Below are 7,322 nucleotides of genomic sequence, written 5' to 3'. Positions count from 1 at the left end.
TGTAGGTCTGTTTTGGGCTTTTTTTATCCTCCATTTTTGTTTTAGCTAAAAAAGAAAGGATGCAGTAAATTAGTCCAATCAGTTTGGTAAAACATGAAAATTAGCAGAGGAATTTGAACACAGTAATGTATTGAAAGAGCAAAATAAGGTACTAGTCCAAAAGAAAAATAATGTTATACAGTGTCAGGATACAAAATGGCTTGGATATACCCAGAAACTGATGATATGATAAATATGATATTTTCTTCAAAAGTTGAAAGATAAAGTTTGCCAAAATGAAAACTCAGGTGTCTAAAACTTCTACTACACATTGACGTTCAACTAATGTGAAAGGCCCTAAAGAACTAACATAAGAACATTCAGTGACAGGTAATATTTGGCCACATTTTCCACCTTAGTAATTAAAGTAGTTAGTCAGAAACAGTTTTATTAGAACATAATACTTTCTCCATAACTGTATTTTTGTTTTGCTTTTTTCTTCTGGCCTCTTCCTTGTTGAGGCAGAAGAACAATATAATAAAATGCTTTTGGGAGACATTTTACCACAAATGCTGTTCCTATGGAAATGCAGAGTATGAACAAACAGATGGCAATGACAAGAGCTGCAATCACATAATCACAGGGTAATTCGGGTGAGAATGTCCCCAGTCCAACCTCTTGCCCAAAACAAGAGAAGCTCAGAGGTCAGAGCAGGGTGTGTTGTATATTTTCCAGTTGGCTCTCGAGAATCTCCAAGAGAGAGCACAGATTCTCCTGGCAACCTGTTCCACCTGTTCAACTCTCCAGCTGTTGTGCTTATATCCAGTTTCTCCTTTACGCTGTTTGTTTCAGTGTGTGCCTCTTGCCCACATTCTCCCACCACACACACCACTGTGAAGAGCCTGGTTCCTGTTGGCCCAATATTTCAGCATGTCTAGATCCCTCTGAAAGATGTCCCTGTCCTTCAGCATACTAACTGATACCCCCAGTTTGCTGCCATCTGCAAGCTGGATTAAGGTATAGTCTTTCACTTCCTCCATGCTTCTGACAGTGACATTAAAAAGGACAGGTCTCAAAATGTTTGTAACTGTCCTTCAAGTAGAGTACAACCCATTAATCTCAGACCATAATGATTCAGTGCTCCAGTGCTGAAGACTATCACTCCATTCTGATATATTCTGACCTAGGTGGTTCTGCAAACAAGGTTAATTCCTTAAAAAAAATAAACCTAGTTGTAATCTGAATGGGGAAAATTTTCTTGGTCTATTCTTGTCCTGGAAACATTTTGAAAGGAAGTCTTTTAAACAGTGTTCTTGCTCAGCAGGATGTATCTCTGGCCAGCACATACAGAGATGGTCTGTGTTCTAAATGATTTTACAGAATAGTGCGGTTGAGCTGAGAAACTTGATCTGGCATTCCGGTAGCTAGATCCCTCCAGCACAAGTACAAAAATGGCTAAAATTGTCAGCATCAAACTGTATAAAGCATCACCAGCAAGTTCTTGTAGAGTACATGCTCCAGCCATTTGCCCAAGGAAAATAAATGATTCTAACATGTAATATAAATGTTTTATACCAAAGTAACTACCACTATTTTTGCTAACATTCACTCTGGTCCCTGAAAGTTCCATAGCATTTAAACCCACAAGATTTGGGGTTTCAGCCAAGTTCAATCTATTTTGCAGTAGAATACTTATATTTCACAAGAGATTATAAGAATAATAAATGCTGCAGAAGAATATAATTATAGAAAAATAAACTTGTATTGACTGTTACTTCTCAAAAGCCACAGTTTCCCCCTTTGTTTGTAATTTTTCTCAAAATTCACTGATTTAAGTCCATACTGACCTCTATATATAGAAAAATTGCTCTTTCTTACTGATTTCCATAAGACAAAAAAAGTGTAATAGGATGCCGAAAAGATGGGCAAAATGCATAACTTCTTGGAATGGTTTTTCTTCTTAGAACAGAATTTCCTAAATGAAAAAAATTTCAACTTTCTTCATTTCTTTTCCCTAAGTGAAAAAGCATGTTTTCTTTGATTAGATTCATTTGTATGTAGTCCTGTAAATTAATAAATGAAGATGATGCATGCTTTGCTGTGAGAATGAGAGATTAGTGCTAGGAGATAACCAAAGTCTAGATTACCTTTTATACTGTCTTCACCTGGAAATATCAATGTGACTTTTTAAGTAAAGAGAGTTTTTATATGGCATTAAATTGACACTGAAAAAAAGAAAAAAAAGAGTAGTCTTCATCCAAAGGTTGTTTGAACAGCTTCAGCTCTGAAATTCAAATATGTATCACCATTTCAGAAACTGAAGTGGATCCAAAACATTGACACAAGGCTGTCAAATGTCTGAGGTTGCAAACCCCATATTTTTCCATGAAATTTTTATTTGACTCATTGGAGTGGCTTGGAGTCACTTATATCAACAGTGAAGAAGCATGTCTTTTCAGTGTAGCTACAACAAAAAATTTAACTCAACAAAATAAATTACCGGTTTAGAAAAAAAAAAAAGAGGGGGTCTTATTTGTATTTCTTACTACTTTTATATCCAGGCAGCCATATATTGGGAAACACTTTTAGGAAGCTGTGTTGGTTTTGGCCATCTATGTAGCTTACACAATGAGTTTCTGTTTATCAAAAAACAGTTTTGTAAAACCTTTTCATGATGAATAAATAAATAAATACTTTCTTAATTAAAATAAATGTGTAAGTATTTGTAAAAGAGTGTGTTATGGTTAAGCAGCTGACTACTTTATCTGACAAATAGAATATTTGACAATATTAAAAGTGCAGCATGAACCCACTCTGCAGTAGTAATGAGAACCCACTCTGCAGTAGTAATGAAGGGATTATTTCACAAAGCCAGTGATGAAAAAAAATCAACATCAGATGAAAAAAAGTTCCTCTGCAATGAACAGTCACATAAAATGTCATCTCCTAATATTTTGTCAAACTTTAATATTTTTTTTATTAAAAAGGGTGTTTGTCTGTCAGTCTTTCTTATGGCATTTCTTAGATTCACATACTCTTTCCATTTGGTTAAGGCATTTTGGACTGTTATTAAGTGTGTCTTGCAGAAAGAAATAAACACCCAGCATTAAACTAACTAAAAAGAAAAAGCATTTCCAAAATATGAAGATGTCTTTCACAGGATCTGAAAACTTTGTTGCACAGTGGAGGAAGTATTGGATCTACATCTGGGTGGATAATTTCAGCCTTAAGGATCAAACAGGTTTTTCAAACCCTTTCTTAATCTCTCCTTGTTCTTTTCTCAATTCATGACAAGGATGTTTTTGCTTTCTTTTCCTAGAGGCACTGAATCAGTACTTAAAATAATGTTGATTTGCATGGAAATGTAGTACATGTTAAGTGTTTTGATACTAATGATCCTCTGCTGTTTAGTATGCAATGATTTTAGAAGACCAGGGACATAATAAATGTCAGCCTAGGGCGGAGGATTTATTTTTCTGTCTCTAATGTCTCTCACTGTAATTCTGCTAAAACACAGAAAGAGTGAATGTTTATTCTGGATAAAATTGGAATAGGTTTTTTATGCCACTATGGGAAGTTTATTTTTCCTCACAGCATTCAAAAGATTAAGATCAGTATTTTCTGAAACTGCTCTAAAACAGACAGGGGAGAAAAAACTGTCTGAAAAAGGGTGATGGGAAATAAAAAAGGAAAGAGAAGAACAAGATATCAACAAATCGAAAACTATGTTATTTACTTTCAACAATTTTTTTTCTAAACACTTGAAGAAAATCTGGTCTAGTAGCTGATAACTGATGTGCAATAGTTGAACTATTCAGTTGCTCTTGAGACCTTACCAAAGTGGGAAGACTGCTGACAATCCTCACATGAGGATACCCGTAAACAAACCTGGTCAAGGTGAGATGACCTAACTTTGATCCTCCATAATTTCAGAGAACACTGTGGCACCAGAGCCCATTCTCCTCAGCCCAGCTTTCAGCTCCTGATGGTGTAGGGTCATCCGTGGCTCCCTTTGTCATGGTTGGAGAATGACTGTGACCTCCAGAGGGTAATCGAGGTCACTACAGTGAGAATGCTGTCTCCCTCTCACTATTGATTATGGAGGTCATCTGACACAACTATACTCCTGATTGAGGCAACTCATGGTTTCTATCTGTAATAAAACAGAAGTGAAGCCTGTACTATCAGTGTTGAACTAAAGAGACTGCTGTAGATTAGAAAGGGAAATTACCAAAGAAAGAAAGAAAGAAAAAAAGAAAGGAAGATAAGTAAAAATTAAAATATGCTTGATCTTTACGAAGGATGAATGTAGAGATGTGGAGAACTGTTCTGTGTTTTGCTGCCCACTACCAAGGGGTCTGCAGGAAAAAAAAAACCCTGAAATAAGTCAGATAGCAACTAGGGCTGAGCACTATATTGTCCTTCATGCCTGAAACACCTGTGTCACAGAGAAGGTGAGTCTTTCACTTAGTATCTATTACTTTTCTGCTGTACCCTACCCTATATAAAGCTCTTTTCTATGTTGGTTAACAAATAAGTTGAATATACCAATGGAGTTTTTATTTATTGAAGTCCTGACTTTATGTCCTCAGAACTCAGTGAGAAATTGCTCATTGACAACACAGAGCAAGAGCAAATCCTTTGGATATTCTTTCCCCCATCATCATATTAAAAGGAAATTGATCTGTTATATACAATGTATAGTTTTCATTATTATATAAAGCTTATTTTGTTCCTGTTATAGAAATAATACCAAATCCATATCATTCATATATTTAAAAGTCTGCATTTCCTCCCACTGAAGAAGAGTTGAAAGGTGACTGTAAAAAGACAATGAAATTTTTAAGTCTCTTCAAAAGCTATTATTACAATTATTCTATTAATACCCTATAAAAAAGATTTACCCAAGCAACTAGTCTGCTCATTATGATAAATGTTTACCATTCCAGAGCTGGTTTATTGAGTGATATAATTTTTGTCCATCTGCCAACTGAAGTTCAATAACTGAACAGTAAAGACAACTTACAACAGGCAGCTATATATTGAGTAGATAATATAACTAGATTACTAATATATTACTCTTCTTTTAAAAAGATATTTATCTTATTTAAGACAATTTATAATTTTCATTTACTGGACAGAATTTAAGCCCCAACAATTTACTTAGTCACTTCTCTTACAAAAGGTCATTCCTCACATTTACTTTTCAGAAAGTAAACTCATATTCTGTTTAAACAGAAACTTGGCAACACATACAATTTCTGTAGGACAGATTAACCAACCTGCTTAGGGGAATGCCTTGCAAAATCCAAACAGACCTAAAAATATCAAGTTCAAATATATCTCCTGGTAGAGAATGATATCTCTCTGCAGGAAACACCCCCAATTTCTTCACAGTATTGTAATGAAATTATATTTCTTAAGTCTAGAAAAAAATAGCCCAGAGCAAGGAATGTAATTCTTCTACCAAACAGAAATAATTTTTTGCAAACCAGAGTTTTCATTCAGGGGTTTTTGCATCTGTAGAAAATGCATAAACAGGATGGAAAATACTTCTTTTCAATGTTCAGCAGGAATCTTCCCAAAAGAAATCATTGGACAGACTTTATTCAATCTATGGAGAATGCTGATGTATGAGAAAGCATGAACAGTAAGAGATAAAAGCACTGGATCTACTCTATTCAACAACTGCAAAATTAGATTAGCTTTGAAAAGCTTTACACTTTCGGAAAAGGTGATTCATTCAATTTTGTTGAATGTACCTGTATTCCTGTAGGACAACATAGAATAAACATAACAAATTGAATTAAATTTTAAATTACTGCTTATCTCTGGAATCTCCAGTTTTTCAAATGAAGTTTTTATGTGGAACATCATTAATGATTATGTCTAGGGGTAGACACTATTGAATAGAAATATTATTTTTATGGTAGATTATACCTTTTATAAAACTGACTGGAAAAGAAACATTAACTTTCAGACAAGCCTGCAGTTCAAGAAATAAATTTCAGTGCTAAATACAGTTTTACCTTGAATAATAATAATATTAATAATAAAGTTCTATTGTTCTAATTAATCTTATTATCTGAGAAAAAAGTGCTTGGCATCCTTAATGCAAAGAATAAATGCTTTAAAGCTGTGAAATAACACCTTTGAAGTGGTTAGTTGGAGTAATCAATATGTATAATGAGAAAAATATATTCATTGAGTCTGTGATTTTAATGTCTAGACTCACAAAATAATTTTATAGATATTCTCTGAAGTTCAGGGCTGAGACATTAGTGAGGGGAAGATGTTTTTCAGTTGGGATAGTGAATGGGGTCTGAATGTCCTCATCCTTTACTGAGTGCTTGAACAAAGTTATTCAGACCTATGATGATTTGTTTGTTTTATCTTTATAGTTTGCATAGGGGCATTTGTTGACATGGGAGAAATACATTACATTATGAGAAGATTTTGTAGAACTAAGTTGAAAACTGACAGATACAGAAGAAAATGGGCACCTGTATGCAGAATTTTTCTCCTACAAGAATCACCTGCCTATATTGGGATTTCTTTCAAATTCATTGGATTTGAATAGATCTTGGAAAATGAAATAAAAAAAATCAGTGCTTGTTTTCTTTACAACTTTTTTTTTTTTAAACAGATTTCTGCAGTTGCAAAATTCCTCCCCACCTTCAGACTTCCAGTTGGGATTATTTGATGCAGAGCTATAGTCACTCATTTCCATTTAAGACAGATTTTGCTGGATGTGTTCTGATTTAACAAAGAAATATTTCCATTCCTTTCATGAATCAGCAGCTGTTGCCATCCCTGACAGCTGGCTTAGTCAGGCTGAAGCACCAGCGTGTGTTCATTGGATGATACTTCATTTGTTAAATCATTTGACTAGTCATATTGATGAGTAATATCTCACATGCAATCCAAAAAGTCAGCAAACAAACTGTCAGCGGCAGTGCAAGGCATGAGCATGGTCCACCAAAGCCAATTACAGGAAATGTAAGATGCTGGCTCTGAGCACTCCCGGGGTGCTGAGATAGGGAGCAGGAAGGGCACCAAAACCAAGGATCTGTAGATGAAATCGATTGCTTCAAATTCAATGCACAAGCAATGCTTAACTTACAATGGAACTTCAATTTATTTTTTTCTTTTTTCTTCTTCTTCTTCCCCCTCCCCACCTCCCTTACAGAAAATTCTTTTATTCTGAAGTTTTCTATAATTCTGCTTTAGTGAAAAGAAACATTCAGGGTTCACAAAACCAGGTGCTGAGGAAGCTATGGAAAACACGAGCAATATCGCTCTACAGAAACCTGCAGGATGGGGTCTGGAGGGAAAATGACTCA

Source organism: Prinia subflava, chromosome 3 (genome assembly GCF_021018805.1).
Source record: "Prinia subflava isolate CZ2003 ecotype Zambia chromosome 3, Cam_Psub_1.2, whole genome shotgun sequence".
Classification (NCBI taxonomy): domain Eukaryota; kingdom Metazoa; phylum Chordata; class Aves; order Passeriformes; family Cisticolidae; genus Prinia; species Prinia subflava.
This window is presented reverse-complemented; position numbering follows the sequence as displayed.